A 19,312-nucleotide genomic window follows, 5' to 3' on the forward strand; every position below is an offset into this window, starting at 1 on the left:
TACAGGAGATGCCCAGGTTATACCGGCTGTACATATATAATTATATACAGGCGATGCCCAGGTTATACCGGCATGTCACTATATATGAGAACTCTCCTTATACCACGTGTTGTGCCCCTGGGATGACTCGTGTGACAATGTTACTACAGGTAATGATCAACCCGATGTGACCCGCATGTCTGATCATTAACGTCACCCGCAGGATCGGGCACAGGGCGCTGTTTGCACACTGACAGGCGACGTAACGCCGTCATCTCTGTGTTCTCGGTTACTAAGTCCTCGGTAACTTCTTGATGCAATTACAGATAAATATGGAGCAGAGATAAGGGCGTCATTATCGGCTCGGCGTGGCGGAGAGAAGGGGACGCGTTATCAGCCTGGAGGGCGATATCTGCAGCTGCCAAGGAATTCACTTTTATTTGAGCATGTGAGCGCTGGGTATGACGTCCGGCCCGATATCCTTTCTTCAATATGACTTTCATCCCCCATCGTCGTGCCCCTGCCCTCGCACCTGAAGACGCCCCCAAAACCCTCGGCCTCAAAAGACACGGCACTTCTAGGTCCCATCTGCCTGGGGCCCACGAGCTTCAAGTCATGGCCCCTAATGTATAAGCAGACAAATTCTTAGTTTGGGGCAATTACAAAATTGCGGCTCCTGTCAGGACCTGATTGACGCCAGCACACAACACCCAGGACCAGAGGATCCGCTGCCCCCATCACATTTTTAGGCCGGGAGATCACTATCTTTGATGTGGTCTGTGGTCAAAAATCAGCTGAGAAGAGCTCAGAAAAAGACAGATGAAAGAGTTACACACCATCAAACTGTGATAGCCAGCTCACTGACTGATTCTCAGTTAACTCATTCTGCAGCCCAGCAATAGCCAGTTCACCACAAAGTCTACAGAAGGGAAAAAATGTGCCAAATTTTTAATGAAACCCAAATACAAATATGATTTATAGCTCCAATTACAAGGAAAAATAATATCCTCAAAGGTGGACGAACCTTTTTAAGTCCCTCGCTTGGGACTGCCCAGGAGTAGCCTGAGAATACCCATGAGCACCCATAAAATACCCACTTTTGGGCAGGGTATAACATATATATATACCTAGCTAATGAAATTTCCTGGAAAAAATCTGGACTACTGGCAAGGATGGCAATCTGGAGTGAGCCCCTTTTTTGAGAGGCGCCATAGATTTCCCTCTTAACTCTGCTCAGAAAAATCAGAAATGCTTTTGCAAAGAGTGCCGTAGGATTTCTAAAAGCATAAGCATTCCCCTTTTCCGGCCGAGACTTGGGATCATGGCAATGAAAATGTTTGGTAGAACATTACTTTCAGAAGGGTCTTAAAGGGAATCTGAGCCTGATTCCAGGGATGTGTCACTTGTTCAGCAGCTTGCTGTAGTTTTCATTACAATCAGTGTTTTATCAGCAGGAGATTATCACTGCTGGACTAGCTGTCACATGCACAGCAGTCCTTCTAATCTGTGTTACCACGCCCCCACCACTGATTGGAAGATGGCTACATTGTGCACAGGAAGCAGCCAATCAGTGATGTGGGCGGGGTTATACACAGCTCCGCATTCCTAGCACTATTACATCTACCTCAGAGAAAACAGGGATTCTATCCAAACTGCAGCAAGCAGACCAGTAAGTGACACATTACTGGAATCAGGGTATCTGCCCCTACATCATGCTGCTCTCAGATTATATGTATAAATGATTCAAGATTGTGTCCGATCCTGTTTCTTTAGTCTCCGCTCAGACCCTGCAGTTAATTGTATATCAGGAAGGTAAATATGTCCTGAAGCTGATGATAATGGTGCTCGATCCTGCCCGTCCCCGGAGGTCTGTGTCTGCTCAGACGGAGATTCCAGTGCCCGGCAGCGACGCCTCCCAGGAAACTGTATTCAAATATTTGCTTCCATGGAATGAATGAGATGCAATTGTCTAGAGGATTGTGATTCTGGTGGATAATTTAGGTGTATGGAGATGAGCGCTGCAGATGATCGCTACAGATGGAGACCTGAGCGCTGGGGATACCGATCTGTGACTGCTGAGGTCTCATCCAGATTCTCAGTTACCTGTAATAGAGAATGTGTAGTCATGGGGGAGCTGTCTACGCACATAATGGGCTCCTAATAATCAGCTGAGGGTCAGTACTGGAAGAATGAGTATATGGGCTCCCCCTGGTGGCTACAAGTGGTGTTGCAGCACCTGAGTAGATCACCTTTACCTGCACTTCTACCCTTTATCCTCAGCTACTGAACTAATTTTCTTTACCTCCCTTCCCTGGAGCCAAAAGAGCTAATACTACATCAGAGCTGCTGTCTTCTATCTCCCTTCCCCAGAGCCAAAAGAAGTAATACTCTCTCTGTGCTGCTTTCTTCTATCTCCCTCCCCTGTGGCCACAAAAGATAATAGTACATCAGAGCTGCTTTCCTCCTGCACTGAACCTCCAAGCCAGGTCTAAAGATTCTCTAATGGCTGCTGATCTGGGTACAACTGCCTGACACTACACAAGTCATGACATCACTGTCACCATTCACCATTATAACTGATGACATCACAAGATATAATGACATATTACAGAGACTGGGAGTCAATCTATGGCACATGGGGAAGCTGTCAGGATACAGAGAGTTCTTGTCCCACAGCAGCCCAGTATCTGCACATAGCGCTCAGCCATCGCTTCATGTCACCAGCCTCACCCCATGGGGCAGGGGGTTTCACCAGGGTTGTGTCAGTCCTGCCAATCCTGGGCCACCCACCACCTCTTCTCTCCTCACTTCTCCTCTTCTCTCCCCTTCATTTCTCTCTCCTCTTTCCTCTCCTGCCCTCTCCACTCTACTTCTCTCCTCTCCTCTCTTTTCTCCTTCTCCTCTTTGCTCATCTCCTTTCATCTCTTTTTGTCTCCTGTACTCCTTTCTCCTATTTTATCCTCTTCCCTCTTTTTTTTTCATTTCCTCTCTTCTTTCCTATTACCTACACTTCTCTCCTCTCCTAATCTCTTCTCCTTTCCTCTCCTCTTCTTTCTCCTCTTTTCCCTCTTCTCTCCTCTTATTCTTTCCTTCCTTTCGCCTTTTCCCTTATTCTCTCCTATTTTATTCTTGCTTTATCTCTCCCGTCTTCTTCTCTTCTCCTATTCTTTCCTCCTAAATCCACTCTTTACACCTACCCTTATTTCCTCTCCTCCTGTCCTCTATCCTGTCATTTCTCCTATTCTTTCCTCCTCTTCCCCTCTTCTCTCCTCTCCTCCTCTCCCCTCTTTACCTCTCTCTCCCTCCTATTCTTTACTCCTCTCCCTTCTTTTCCTCTCCTCTCATTTCCTTGCTTTCTCTCTCCCCTCTTTTCCCCTACCCTTCTTTCCTCTCCTCTTCTCCTCCACCTCTTCTCTCCTCTCCTTTTCTTGCTTTTTTCTCTCCCCTCTTTTCCCCTACCCTTCTTTCCTCTCCTCCTTCCCCTCTTCTCTCCTCTCCTTTCCTTGCTTTTTCTCTCCCCTCTTTTCCCCTACCCTTCTTTCCTCTCCTCTTCTCCTCCCCCTCTTCCCTCTTCTCTCCTCTCCTTTTCTTGCTTTTTCTCTCCCCTCTTTTCCCTTACCCTTCTTTCCTCTCCTCTTCTCCTCCCCCTCTTCTCTCCTCTCCTTTTCTTGCTTTTTCTCTCCCCTCTTTTCCCCTACCCTTCTTTCCTCTCCTCCTTCCCCTCTTCTCTCTTCTCTCCTCTCCTTTTCTTGCTTTTTCTCTCCCCTCTTTTCCCTTACCCTTCTTTCCTCTCCTCTTCTCCTCCCCCTCTTTCCTCTTCTCTCCTCTCCTTTTCTTGATTTTTCTCTCCCCTCTTTTCCCCTACCCTTCTTTCCTCTCCTCTTCTCCTCTCCCTCTTCTCTCCTCTCCTTTTCTTGCTTTTTCTCTCCCCTCTTTTCCCCTACCCTTCTTTCCTCTCCTTTTCCCTCTCCTCCCCCTCTTCTCTCCTCTCCTTTTCTTGCTTTTTCTCTTCCCTCTTTTCCCCTACCCTTTTTTCCTCTCCTTCCCCTCTTCTCTTCTTTCCTCTCCTTTTCCCTCTTCTTCCTTTCTCCCCTCTTCTCCTCTCTTCTCCTCTCCTCCCCTGAGTGCCTGTCTTAGGCAGCGCACACCTTCCCATAGTGATGCTGGCTGCGCAGTGCAGTGTGTATGAGGCTCTGCAGGTGTCTGGTCCTGCACAGGAGGGATGTCCCCCCACATCACAGTGAGAGGCTGATCACACAGGAGCTGCTGGTCGCTCAGCTCCTCTCTTGTAGTGTGCAGCTCAGCAGGTGGAGGAGGACCCCACTCTGAACTCATCCACAGGGGCAGCCTGTTGCTCTCCTGCCTACAGACAATGTGAGTGGATTTGTCACCAGTGAGGAGGAGACTCCGACCACAATGACTGGAGGGTGATCCTGGAGGTGAGCAGAGAAGAAGCTGGGACTGCTGAGGACAGGTGCACAGAAGCAGGCTGCACTACTGAGGACAGGTGCACAGAGGTAGGCTGCACTACTGAAGACAGGTGCACAGAAGCAGGCTGCACTACTGAGGACAGGTGCACAGAAGCAGGCTGCACTACTGAGGACAGATACACAGAAGCAGGCTGCAGTACTGAGGACAGGTGCACAGAGATAGGCTGCACTACTGAGGACAGGTGCACAGAAGCAGGCTGCACTACTGAGGACAGATACACAGAAGCAGGCTGCAGTACTGAGGACAGGTGCACAGAGATAGGCTGCACTACTGAGGACAGGTGCACAGAAGCAGGCTGCACTACTGAGGACAGGTGCACAGAAGCAGGCTGCACTACTGAGGACAGGTGAACAGAGGCAGGCTGCACTACTGAGGACAGGTGCACAGAGGCAGGCTGCACTACTGAGGACAGGTGCACAGAAGCAGGCTGCACTACTGAAGACAAGTGCACAGAGGCAGGCTGCACTACTGAGGACAGGTGCACAGAGGCAGGCTGCACTACTGAGGACAGGTGCACAGAAGCAGGCTGCACTACTGAGGACAGGTGCACAGAGGCAGGCTGCACTACTGAGGAAAGGTGCACAGAAGCAGGCTGCACTACTGAGGACAGGTGCACAGAGGCAGGATGCACTACTGAGGACAGGTGCACAAAAGCAGGCTGCACTACTGAGGACAGATGCACAAAATCAGGCTGCACTACTGAGGACAGGTGCACAGAGGCAGGCTGCACTACTGAGGACAGGTGCACAGAGGCAGGCTGCACTACTGAGGACAGGTGCACAGAAGCAGGCTGCACTATTGAGGACAGGTGCACAGAAACAGACTGCACTACTGAGGACAGGTGTAAAAATCAGGCTGCACTACCGAGGACAGGTGTAAAAAGTCAGACTGCACTACTGTGGACCGTAGGGCTGGATCAGGGCTCCACTACTGAGAACAGGTGCACAGAATCAGACTGCACCACTGGGATTATTGAACAGGTTCAACCTGTACTACTGAGGATTATACAAAATGAGCAGTCTGCACTACTGAAAACTGCTGAAGTGAATCAGATTGTGCTACCAAGAACAGGTGCGAACTGCACGACTGAGAACTGTTACACAGGATCGGTCTGTGCCTGCTGGAGATAGGTAGACAGGTGCAGCCTGCACCACTGAGGTCGTTTCCAAAGAAGTCGGCTGCACTACTGAAGACTAGTGAATAGAAGCCGGCTGCACTACTGACTATTCAGGAGAACTCACCTGCACCACTGAGGAGGGGAGTGAAGAGCTGAGGATTTTACCTGCGAGTCTCGAGGAAATATGGGAAACTTGCTGAGAGCAGCAGAGAAGACAAGACGGATTCCGGTAAGTGGCCGGTGCGGCGGATGTAGCAGAGCTGAGCTTGTTGTCAGCCTGAGATCATCATCATCATCATCATCATCATCACTGCTCCGGGGACGCTCCGGTCCATACACAGGGGCTGGATGTAGCGGAGCTGAGCTTGTTGTCAGCCTGAGATCATCATCATCATCATCATCATCATCATCACTGCTCCGGGGACGCTCCGGTCCATACACAGGGGCTGGATGTAGCGGAGCTGAGCGCCGGCTGCAGTGTGTGAAATTTCATCACTAAATTGAATTAAAACAACGTTCAAAAGACACCTGCAGTCCCATGTAAATTCACCGAGAACATAGTGCGATGTCACCGTCTACTGCTTCTTATGACAAACTCAGCTCTGCTACATCTGTATTACCAATAGGAAAGAAAGTCCTGATAGCCATCTCTGACCAGTGAGATCCCGTCATTGGGAGCCGGGTGATGATGATGATGGTACATTTAGAGCTGGATATTTCGAGCCACTGCTCTTTATGGATCTTCCCCTGTTGTTGGATCCGCTCAGCTTCTCCATTCTAGCTGTGAAGCCTCCACCCTCAGCTTATAGAATAGATGTTAAGTGATTATACATATAACACGTGTGGGGGGATGTGTACAGCCAGGGGGCTGGCAGGACGTACAGACTTTAGGTCTCGGGTTCTGGGTACTAATATACTTTTCAGCCTTGGTAAATATATTTAGTTAAGGGAAAAGCCTAGTATTGGCTCTGCTGCCCCCCAATCCTGTACCCCAAATCCTGGCTGTGTTAATCAAGCTTGCAGTCTATAATAAGCCATATTCTGACTGTCTCTGCTCCCTCACTCCTGGCTGTCTCTGCTCCCTCACTCCTGGCTGTCTCTGCTCCCTCACTCCTGGCTGTCTCTGCTCCCTCACTCCTGGCTGTCTCTGCACCCTCACTCCTGACTGTCTCTGCACCCTCACTCCTGGCTGTCTCTGCACCCTCACTCCTGGCTGTCTCTGCTCCCTCACTCCTGGCTGTCTCTGCTCCCTCACTCCTGGCTGTCTCTGCACCCTCACTCCTGGCTGTCTCTGCACCCTCACTCCTGGCTGTCTCTGCACCCTCACTCCTGGCTGTCTCTGCACCCTCACTCCTGGCTGTCTCTGCTCCCTCACTCCTGGCTGTCTCTGCTCCCTCACTCCTGGCTGTCTCTGCTCCCTCACTCCTGGCTGTCTCTGCACCCTCACTCCTGGCTGTCTCTGCACCCTCACTCCTGGCTGTCTCTACACCCTCACTCCTGGCTGTCTCTGCACCCTCACTCCTGGCTGTCTCTACACCCTCACTCCTGGCTGTCTCTGCTCCCTCACTCCTGGCTGTCTCTACACCCTCACTCCTGGCTGTCTCTGCTCCCTCACTCCTGGCTGTCTCTGCTCCCTCACTCCTGGCTGTCTCTGCTCCCTCACTCCTGGCTGTCTGTGCACCCTCACTCCTGGCTGTCTCTGCTCCCTCACTCCTGGCTGTCTCTGCACCCTCACTCCTGGCTGTCTCTGCTCCCTCACTCCTGGCTGTCTCTGCTCCCTCACTCCTGGCTGTCTCTGCTCCCTCACTCCTGGCTGTCTCTGCTCCCTCACTCCTGGCTGTCTCTGCTCTCTCACTCCTGGCTGTCTCTGCTCCCTCACTCCTGGCTGTCTCTGCTCCCTCACTCCTGGCTGTCTCTGCTCCCTCACTCCTGGCTGTCTCTACACCCTCACTCCTGGCTGTCTCTGCTCCCTCACTCCTGGCTGTCTCTGCTCTCTCACTCCTGGCTGTCTCTGCTCCCTCACTCCTGGCTGTCTCTGCTCCCTCACTCCTGGCTGTCTCTGCTCCCTCACTCCTGGCTGTCTCTACACCCTCACTCCTGGCTGTCTCTGCTCCCTCACTCCTGGCTGTCTCTGCTCCCTCACTCCTGGCTGTCTCTGCACCCTCACTCCTGGCTGTCTCTGCTCCCTCACTCCTGGCTGTCTTTGCTCCCTCACTCCTGGCTGTCTCTGCTCTCTCACTCCTGGCTGTCTCTGCTCCCTCACTCCTGGCTGTCTCTGCTCCCTCACTCCTGGCTGTCTCTGCTCCCTCACTCCTGGCTGTCTCTGCTCCCTCACTCCTGGCTGTCTCTACACCCTCACTCCTGGCTGTCTCTGCTCCCTCACTCCTGGCTGTCTCTGCTCCCTCACTCCTGGCTGTCTCTGCTCCCTCACTCCTGGCTGTCTCTGCACCCTCACTCCTGGCTGTCTCTGCTCCCTCACTCCTGGCTGTCTCTGCTCCCTCACTCCTGGCTGTCTCTGCTCCCTCACTCCTGGCTGTCTCTGCTCCCTCACTCCTGGCTGTCTCTGCTCCCTCACTCCTGGCTGTCTCTGCTCCCTCACTCCTGACTGTCTCTGCTCCCTCACTCCTGGCTGTCTCTGCTCTCTCACTCCTGGCTGTCTCTGCTCCCTCACTCCTGGCTGTCTCTGCTCCCTCACTCCTGGCTGTCTCTGCTCCCTCACTCCTGGCTGTCTCTGCTCCCTCACTCCTGGCTGTCTCTGCTCCCTCACTCCTGGCTGTCTCTGCTCTCTCACTCCTGGCTGTCTCTGCTCCCTCACTCCTGGCTGTCTCTGCTCCCTCACTCCTGGCTGTCTCTGCTCCCTCACTCCTGGCTGTCTCTGCTCCCTCACTCCTGGCTGTCTCTGCTCCCTCACTCCTGGCTGTCTCTACACCCTCACTCCTGGCTGTCTCTGCTCCCTCACTCCTGGCTGTCTCTACACCCTCACTCCTGGCTGTCTCTGCTCCCTCACTCCTGGCTGTCTCTGCTCCCTCACTCCTGGCTGTCTCTGCTCCCTCACTCCTGGCTGTCTCTGCTCCCTCACTCCTGGCTGTCTCTGCTCCCTCACTCCTGGCTGTCTCTGCTCCCTCACTCCTGGCTGTCTCTGCTCCCTCACTCCTGGCTGTCTCTGCTCCCTCACTCCTGGCTGTCTCTGCTCCCTCACTCCTGGCTGTCTCTGCTCCCTCACTCCTGGCTGTCTCTGCTCCCTCACTCCTGGCTGTCTCTGCTCCCTCACTCCTGGCTGTCTCTGCTCCCTCACTCCTGGCTGTCTCTGCTCCCTCACTCCTGGCTGTCTCTGCACCCTCACTCCTGGCTGTCTCTGCTCCCTCACTCCTGGCTGTCTCTGCTCCCTCACTCCTGGCTGTCTCTGCTCCCTCACTCCTGGCTGTCTCTGCACCCTCATTCCTGGCTGAGCTTTGAACCCTGAGGTCTGATTACACCTGTTCTCTAAATATTAGCTGTGTGTGTTTCCCAAATTCTGGCTATTTATCTGTGCCAACAAAATCCTTTGTGTGCCCATATCCAAGATCCTGGCTGAGTTTGCCTTCTCATTTCTAGGTCTCGTCCCAACTTCCAGCTCTGTGCTCCTCCCAAATCCCGACGTTATGTTTGTACCTCAAATTCTGGTTATATCCACATCCTAAATTCTGTCTATTATCTATCTATCATCTATTATCTATTATCTATCTATCATCTATCTATTATCTATCTATATATTATCTATCATTTATTATCTATCTATTATCTATCATCTATCTATTATCTATTATCTATCTATTATCTATCATCTATCTATTATCTATCTATTATCTATCTATTATCTATCTATCATCTATCTATCTATCATCTATCTATTATCTATCTATCATCTATTATCTATCTATTATCTATCTATCTATCTATCTATATATTATCTATCATTTATTATCTATCTATTATCTATCATCTATCTATTATCTATTATCTATCTATTATCTATCATCTATCTATTATCTATCTATTATCTATCTATTATCTATCTATCATCTATCTATCTATCATCTATCTATTATCTATCTATCATCTATTATCTATCTATTATCTATCTTTCTATCTATTATCTATCTATCGTCTATCTATTATCTATCTATTATCTATCTATTATCTATCTATTACCTATCTTTTATCTATCTATTATCTATCATCTATCTATTATCTATCTATTATCTATCTATTATCTATCATCTATCTATTATCTATATATTATCTATCTATCTATTATCTCTCTATTATCTATCATCTATTATCTATCATCTATTATCTATCTATTATCTATTATCTATTATCTATCTATCTATCTATCTATCTATCATCTATTATCTATCTCTCTCTATCATCTATTATCTATCATCTATCTATTATCTATTATCTATCATCTATCTATCTATCTATTATCTATCATCTATCTATCATCTTTCTTTTATCTATCATCTATCTATCTATCATCTATCTTCTATCTATCTATCTATCTATTATCTATCTATCTATCTATCTATCATCTATCTTCTATCTATCTATCTATCTATTATCTATCTATCTATCTATCTATCTATCTATCTATCGTTCTATTTATCAATAGCTCCCAATATTGGTTCCCATCCAGCTTTTCCAGAACCCCGAATGGCCTTTTCCCGCCTGGTTGTGCAGTAACATAACCCACCCTACCATATCACTACCAATTAGACAGACTCTGGGGAGAGCTGGGTGGCATCTCCTATAGAAGCAACAGTGGCAGCCACATTGCCGGTCATCCAGCTTTCCCAAAAACAAAAATAACAAAGGTTTTTGACTCAAAATTACCAAATTCTGTGTTTAGATTAAAACTGGGGTTGCATCACTAAACAAGTGGTAACCACTCAGCTTTCCGAGACCTCTGAATAGTCCATAGCTTAGTATGCAATGCAATGCAGTGATATATATGCAGTGTATACACTGCTGGTATACAGAGGAGATTGTGGTATATGGGACCGGCTGAGCCACTGGAAGAATGAAGGGCACAAGTGTGGTAAAGGCTGGTGCCCCTGGTACCAGGTCTTGGCGACTCCACTGCTCAAATTGGTTGCTGTACTGGAATGTAGCTGTGGAAGTGAGAGGTTAACTAGGTGACAATCAGGGTTTCCAGTCCTGTGCCCGTATCTGCCCAGGGCGAATGTCTCCTGTAGGTTAATGATTGACATCACTGGGATATGACAGAGGAGGAACATACTCCGCTCAGAGCAGAATAAATATTGGGGGATTACTGGGGCAGAGAGAAGAGGGGCCGAGAGAGAAGATGGTCTGAGAGAGAAAAGGGGACAAGAGAGAAGAGGAGCTGAGAGAGAAGAGGGTCCGAGAGAATAAGGATCAAGATAAGAGGGTCTGAGAGAGAAGAGGGTCGGAGAAAGAAGAGGAGCTGATAGAGAAGAGGGTCCGAGAGAGGAGAGGGTCCGAGAGAGGAGAGGGTCCAAGAGAGAAAAGGGTCCGAGAGAGGAGAGGGTCCGAGAGAGGAAAGGGGCTGAGAGAGAAGAGGAGCTGAGAGAGAAAAGGGTCTGAGAGAGGAGAGGGTCCGAGAGAGGACAGGGGCTGAGAGAGAAGAGGAGCTGAGAGAGAAAAGGGTCAGAGAGAGGAGAGGGTCCAAGAGAGAAAAGGGCTGAGGGAAGAGGGTCTGAGATAGAAGAGGAGATGAGAGAGAGAAGAGGAGCTGACAGAGAAGAGGGTCCAAGATAAGAGGGTCTGAGAGAGAAGAGGGTTGGAGAAAGAAGAGGAGCTGATAGAGAAAAGGGACCGAGAGAGAAGAGGGTCAGAGAGAGAAGAGGAGATTGAGAGAGAAGAGGGGCCAAGAGAGAAGAGGGGTCAAGAGAAGAGGGGCTGAGAGAGGGGGTCCGAGAGAGAAGAGGGTTCGAGAGAGAAGAGGGTCCGAGAGAGAAGAGGGGCTGAGAGAGAACAGGGGCAGAGAGTGAAGAGGGTCAGAGAGAGAAAAGGAGATTGAAAGAGAAGAGGGGCCAAGAGAGAAGAGGGGTCAAGAGAAGAGGGGCTGAGAGAGGGGGTCCGAGAGAGAAGAGGGTCCGAGAGAGAAGAGGGGCTGAGAGAGAACAGGGTCAGAGAGAGAACAGGGTCAGAAAGAGAAAAGGAGATTGAAAGAGAAGAGGGGCCAAGAGAGAAGAGGGGTCAAGAGAAGAGGGGCTGAGAGAGGGGGTCCGAGAGAGAAGAGGGTCCGAGAGAGAAGAGGGTCAGAGAGAGAAGGGAGTCCGAGAGAGATGAGGGTCCGAGAGAGAAGAGGGTCCAAGAGAGAAGAGGGTCCGAGAGAGAAGAGAATCCTATAGAGCAGAGGGGATGAGAGAGAAGAGGGGATGAGAAAGAAGAGGGGACTAGAGAAGAAGGGCCGATAGAGAAGAGGGTCCGAGAGAGAAGGGGGGCAGAGAGAGAAGAGGGGCCGAGAGAGAACAGGGGCCGAGAGAGAAGAGGGTCCTATAGAGTAGAGGGGATGAGAGAGAAGAGGGGACTAGAGAAGAAGGGCCAATAGAGAAGAGGTGATGAGAGGAAATAGTGGGCGGTGCAGGGGACGCCGCTTATCTCCTCCACATTCAGCATTTGGACAGTCACTTAGTAACATGGAATCAATGGGAAACGGCGGGTGTGGAGTCTCCAGCAGTGACCATTACTCCACCTATTCACTCACTGCCCAGGAGAGTGGGGTGGTGTCAGCATGGAGGACACAGATGGAACAAGGATAAGGGGGGCCCTCACCTCAGACCACTGGAAGAAAGATGGAGAGATAGAAAAATAAAAGCTGCTCTTTTCCATGCAGAGATGAGTGCACAGACCCCAATATTGTCACCAAAACCTCTTACAATCCCGGCATGGGCGGATTAACATCCTTTTTTTTATCATCTGACTTTGGGGTGCGGCCCCCATTTTTTGGAGTCGATAGCCAGAGATAATGAAATTGCCCTCAATAATCAAACAAATTGTATTGATAAGGTGAAGGACTTTCCAGTATACGATGATTAAACTGGATTCACACAAAACTGGGAAACGCCTTTAATTCTCAGCCACAGGCAGTCAGAGCCGTAGAAAGCAATATTGTCCCTGTAGCAGGTGCAGGCAATGGCCACTAGAGGGCAGGATTCTGTAAACCATCACATGACATCAGAATTTCGCTGATTATTATCAATCACGAATCCACAGATTGATTTCTCCGAACGCTTCCATAAAGCAGAGAAGATATTTATTGTTCTGTTTTAGGAGAGAAAAAAATAAAATACACGTTTTAGTATTCTCTAAATGTCAAAAATACTTAAAGGGTTACTCCCAAAATCGTAAGTTATCCTAAAAATGAGACTGCTGGAAATGGCCGAGCGCTGGATTTCCAGCAGTTCCATAGTCAATAGATGGAGCGGAGGTCGAGCTTTCGCACCGTTGCTCCATTCAAGACAGAGATCCCTGTTCCTGAGATCCATTCTCAGGATCTCCGGGGATCCCATTGGTCGGACCCCCAATGATCAGAAAGTTATCCTTTTTCCAATCTAGAGATGATAACTTATAATTATAGGGTCTTCATCACAAATAGTGAGTACTGAAATAGTATTAAAATCCGTGTCTAGTGCAGTGAAGATTGTCTGCATCCCTGGTGGTCTGGGGCAATAGAGGAATTAATATTAATATTCCTGGTGTCTATGAAAGTGAAGGTGTTGTTGTCAGCATCCATGATGAACAAGGCCAGTGAATGGGTTAATAATGTCAGTATTCCTTGTGGTCTAGGGCAATGAGACGTTAATGACAGTATCCCTGGTGGTCTAGTGAAGTGAAAAAATTAACACCATAGTCTAAGGCCCTAAAGGTTTTAGTGGCATCAACCCTGGTTATCTAATGGAATGAAAGGTTTAATGCAAAATCCCTTGTGGTCTAGGACTGTGAAAGAGTTAATGTCAGTATACTTAGTGGTCTAATGAAGTAAGATGTTAAAATTCAGTATCCATGTTGGGATCCCTGGTGGTCTAGGGCAGTGAAACATGGAGATGTTGGGATCCCTGGTGGTCTAGAGAAGCAAAATGGGTAAAAGTAGGTTGTCTAGGGCAGTGACACGGAGGGAACTGTAGAAATCCTGATGGCTTAGGCCAATGAAAGAGGTAAAAGTAGATCTCTCTGGTGGTCTAGGGCCATGAAAGTAAGAAAATTTAGAGATACAAGTGCAGTGGCAGGATGAAAAATTGGGATCCCTGGTGGTCTAGGGCAGCGAAACCAGAAAAATGTAAGAATGTTGGTAGTCTAGGGCAGTTAAATGTGGGAAAACGTAAGAATCCCTGGTGGTCTAGAGCAGTTAAAAGGGGAAAAATGTCGGAATGCTGATGGTGTAGGGTAGGGAAAGGTGTAAAATGTAGGAATCCCTGGTGGTCAAGGGCAGTGACACGGAAAAAATGTAGGAATCATGGTTGACTAAGCCAGTGAAAGGAGTAAAAGTAGAGATCTCTGGTGGTCTAAGGAAGTGAAAGGGGTAAAAGTAGGGATCCCTGTGGTATAGGGTAGTGAAACCAGAAAAATGTAGGAATGCTGGTAATCTAGGGTAGTTAAACTGTGGAAAATGTAAGGATCCCTGGTGGGCTATGGCTTTTAAAGGGGAAAAATGTTGGAATGCTGATGGTGCAGGGTAGGGAAAAGTGTAAATGTAGGGATCTCTGGTGGTCTAGGGCAGTGACACGGAGGGAAATGTAGGGATCCTGGTGGCTTAGAACAGTGAAAGAAGTAAAAGTAGAGATTTCAGGTAGTCTAAGGCAGTGAAAGGGGAAGATGTAGGCATCCCTGTTAGTCTAGGGCTGTGAAAGGGGTAAAAGTAGAGATCCCTGGTGGTCTAGGGCAGTGAAACCAGAAAAAATGGAGGAACGTTGGTATTCTAGGGCAGTGAAAGGGGTAAAAGTAGAGATCCCTGGTGGTCTAGGGCAGTGAAAGGGGTAAAAGTCGAGATCCCTGGTGGTCTAGGGCAGTGAAAGGGGTAAAAGTAGAGATCCCTGGTAGTCTAGGGCAGTGAAAGGGGTAAAAGTAGAGATCCCTGGTGGTCTAGGGCAGTGAAACCAGAAAAAATTGAGGAACATTGGTAGTCTAGGGCAGTTAAAGCATGGAAAACATAAGGATCCCTGGTGGTCTAGGGCTTTTAAAGGGGGAAAAATGTTGGAATGCTGGTGGTGCAAGGTAGGAAAGGTGTAAATGGAGGGATCTCTGGTGGTCTAGCGCAGACCAATGGTTATTTCTAAGTCCTTGGAGTGGGTGGAGTAGAAGTTTTCCAGTGTTTTAGCTGTACATTAATGGTCTCTTATGGTGGTCATAGAGGTGCAGGCAGGATGGAGACAGAGGACTGTGCAGCTCTAACTGTATGGCTGCACAGTTCTCTCTGTGATTAGGCTGAGCGAACACTCTGCCCAGTCATTAAGGAGTTCTCCCTATGATTAAGGAGCACGCTATCAAGACAAGAATGGGGGCTCATTGTGACTCTCAATCAAGGTCCCAAAAACTTCTACTCCCAAGTTATTGAGCATTTAAAGGGGAAAGGCTGAATTTTAAATGTAGAAGTTTGCAATATTTTTGTATAATTCTAAAATGTTCAATGAAAGCAAAAAAGATTCTAAAATTGATACAAAAGGTCTGTTCCCAAGCAGCCGGGCACGGCCAATAAATAAGCGGAGCAGTCGCGCAATACAGCCCACGTCCCGCTCCAGGACAAGATTAGTATAAACCTCTGCCACTAATCCCGGAGACAATAGCAGCGCCGCTGCCGTAGCGCTCCCAGGATGTGTAATTCCCTGGCATAACTGTACAAGGAGTGTGTGATATTAGTGCTGAACCCACCGGCAGCAAACGATGAAGAGGTTTATAGCGGATTTAATGCTAAGGACGTATTGCCGGAGGAATTACAGCAATTAAAGCCATTCACTTAAAGGGCCTGCGGGATTCTGGAAAAACATTATTAGAATATATGGAGTCAAAAGAGGGAAATCGCCTCTCAGAACGTGACTCTCTGTGGGAACTCGCTTCCTATTGATTTCCATTGTGTAATACCTTTTTTGCCCTGTGGGGGAGCTGCAGAGGAACTGAGCACTTTCTGCCGGGTACTTTCTACCACTGATCACTGGTGGCCCCAGCAAATAAAAACCTGTGGCTTGTTTAATTTGTGGGAGGGGGTCCAGCTTATCTAACATTGGAGAGAATGTGCTAAGGGGGAAGGGATATATGGACGCAGAATGCCTGCGGGACAGTTTATTTCCACCCTCTAGTAATGGGATCTGCATTAGTTCTTAGATTTTACTATAGAAACTGCAGTGTGCCCAATAATTAAAGGGATCAGTTCCACTCAGATGTAGGCAGGCTTGGACTGGCCCACAGCAGAGCAGGAGAATCCTCCGGTGGGCCCCCCTGCAGGAGTGGCCACCAAACCCTTATATGAGCGACACTTGGCACAATATACTCGTATCACTAAGTACAGACAAAGGCAGCAACTTATTCATTTAACAATCTACCACGTTCATTGTTATAGAAATTTGTGATTAAGGATAAAGTAATATTTGCATGTAGTTGGATAGTGGGACCCTGGAGTTGGTTACTGGTGGGCCCTCAGCACCGCAGTCTGACAATGTTAGTGATCACTATGGGATGCAAAGACAAATCCAATCATATTCTGAATTTTACCCATGATTACCACTGCGGTGTGTATTATTCTTTTTTCCATAGTATTACTTATTCATTATCTCTGTACTGTGACATCACTGTGTATTACCCCTGTACTGTGACATCACTGTGTATTATCCCTGTACTGTGACATCACTGTGTATTATCCCTGTACTGTGACATCACTGTGTGTATTATCCCTGTACTGTGACATCACTGTGTGTATTATCGCAGTACTGTGACATCACTGTGTGTATTATCCCTGTACTGTGACATCACTGTATGTATTATCCCTGTACTGTGACATCACTGTGTGTATTATCCCTGCACTGTGACATCACTGTGTGTATTTTCTCTGCACTGTGACATCACTGTGTATACTATCTCTGTACTGTGACATCACTGTGTGTATTATCCCTGTACTGTGACATCACTGTGTCTATTATCCCTGTACTGTGACATCACTGTGTGTATTATCTCTGTACTGTGACATAACTGTGTGTATTATCCCTGTACTGTGACATCACTGTGTGTATTATCGCTGTACTGTGACATCACTGTGTGTATTATCCCTGTACTGTGACATCACTGTGTGTATTATCCCTGTACTGTGACATCACTGTGTGTATTATCTCTGTACTGTGACATCACTGTGTGTATTATCTCTGTACTGTGACATCACTGTGTGTATTATCCCTGTACTGTGACATCACTGTGTGTATTATCCCTGTACTGTGACATCACTGTGTGTATTATCCCTGTACTGTGACATCACTGTGTTTATTATCTCTGTACTGTGACATCACTGTGTGTATTATCCCTGTACTGTGACATCACTGTGTGTATTATTTCTGTACTGTGACATCACTGTGTGTATTATCTCTGTACTGTGACATCACTGTGTGTATTATCGCTGTACTGTGACATCACTGTGTGTATTATCCCTGTACTGTGACATCACTGTGTGTATTATCCCTGTACTGTGACATCACTGTGTGTATTATCCCTGTACTGTGACATCACTGTGTTTATTATCTCTGTACTGTGACATCACTGTGTGTATTATCCCTGTACTGTGACATCACTGTGTGTATTATTTCTGTACTGTGACATCACTGTGTGTATTATCTCTGTACTGTGACATCACTGTGTGTATTATCGCTGTACTGTGACATCACTGTGTGTATTATCCCTGTACTGTGACATCACTGTGTGTATTATCTCTGTACTGTGACATCGCTGTGTGTATTATCTCTGTACTGTGACATCACTGTGTATATTATCCCTGTACTGTGACATCACTGTGTGTATTATCCCTGCACTGTGACATCACTGTGTGTATTTTCTCTGTACTGTGACATCATTGTGTATATTATCTCTGTACTGTGACATCACTGTGTGTATTATCCCTGTACTGTGACATCACTGTGTGTATTATTCCTGTACTGTGACATCACTGTGTGTATTATCTCTGTACTGTGACATCACTGTGTGTATTATCTCTGTACTGTGACATCACTGTGTGTATTATCCCTGTACTGTGACATCACTGTGTGCATTATCTCTGTACTGTGACATCACTGTGTGTATTATCCCTGTACTGTGACATCACTGTGTATTATCCCTGTACTGTGACATCACTGTGTGTATTATCTCTGTAATGTGACATCACTGTGTGTATTATCTCTGTACTGTGACATCACTGTGTGTATTATCCCTGTACTGTGGCATCACTGTGTGTATTATCACTGTACTGTGACATCACTGTGTATTATCCCTGTACTGTGACATCACTGTGTGTATTATCACTGTACTGTGACATCACTGTGTTTATTATCCCTGAACTGTGACATCACTGTGTGTATTATCCCTGTACTGTGACATCACTGTATGTATTATCCCTGTACTGTGACATCACTGTGTGTATTATCTCTGTACTGTGACATCACTATGTGTATGATCCCTGTACTGTGACATCACTGTGTGTATTATCCCTGTACTGTGACATTAATGTGTGTATTATCTCTGTACTGTGACATCACTATGTGTATTATCCCTGTACTGTGAAATCACTGTGTGTATTATCCCTGTACTGTGACATCACTGTGTGTATTATCTCTGTACTGTGACATCACTGTGTGTATTATCTCTGTACTGTGACATCACTGTGTGTAATATCCCTGTACTGTGACATCACTGTGTGTAATATCCCTGTACTGTGACATCACTGTGTGTATTATCCCTGTACTGTGACATCACTGTGTGTATTATCCCTGTACTGTGACATCACTGTGTGTATTATCTCTGTACTGTGACATCACTGTGTGTATAATCTCTGTACTGTGACATGACTGTGTGTATTATCCCTGTACTGTGACATCACTGTGTGTATTATCTCTGTACTGTGACATCACTGTGTGTATTATCCCTGTACTGTGACATCACTGTGTGTATTATCCCTGTACTGTGACATCACTGTGTGTATTATCCCGGTACTGTGACATCACTGTGTGTATTATCCCTGTACTGTGATATCACTGTGTGTATTATCTCTGTACTGTGACATCACTGTGTGTATAATCTCTGTACTGTGACATCACTGTGTGTATAATCTCTGTACTGTGACATCACTGTGTGTATTATCCCTGTACTGTGACATCACTGTGTGTATTATCTCTGTACTGTGACATCACTGTGTGTATTATCCCTGTACTGTGACATCACTGCGTGCATTATCTCTGTAATGTGACATCACTGTGTGTATTATCCCTATACTGTGACATCACTGTGTGTATTATCACTGTACTGTGACATCACTGTGTATTATCCCTGTACTGTGACATCACTGTGTGTATTATCCCTGTACTGTGACATCACTGTGTTTATTATCCCTGTACTGTGACATCACTGTGTGTATCATCCCTGTACTGTGACATCACTGTGTGTATTATCCCTGTACTGTGACATCACTGTGTTTATTATCCCTGTACTGTGACATCACTGTGTGTATTATCG

At 47.2% G+C, this 19,312-nt stretch overlaps 1 protein-coding gene across 3 annotated transcripts in view; it reads left to right on the forward strand.

Annotated features, from left to right (window-relative positions):
- Nucleotides 1–215: 215 nt before the first annotated feature.
- Nucleotides 216–19,312, forward strand: part of SSTR5 (somatostatin receptor 5) — a 34,131-nt gene continuing 15,034 nt past the window's right edge. The window contains exon 1 of one of the 3 annotated variants that reach the window (XM_073648436.1): nt 216–427. The gene's annotated coding sequence lies outside the window, so the exon portion shown is untranslated. Of the gene's footprint in view, nt 428–3,955; nt 5,817–19,312 lie in introns of those variants that run through there. The other 2 variants (XR_012250767.1, XM_073648435.1) reach the window with 2 other exon arrangements.

Source organism: Phyllobates terribilis, unplaced genomic scaffold (genome assembly GCF_046119375.1).
Source record: "Phyllobates terribilis strain yellow unplaced genomic scaffold, ASM4611937v1 Scaffold_9__5_contigs__length_417890890, whole genome shotgun sequence".
NCBI lineage: Eukaryota > Metazoa > Chordata > Amphibia > Anura > Dendrobatidae > Phyllobates > Phyllobates terribilis.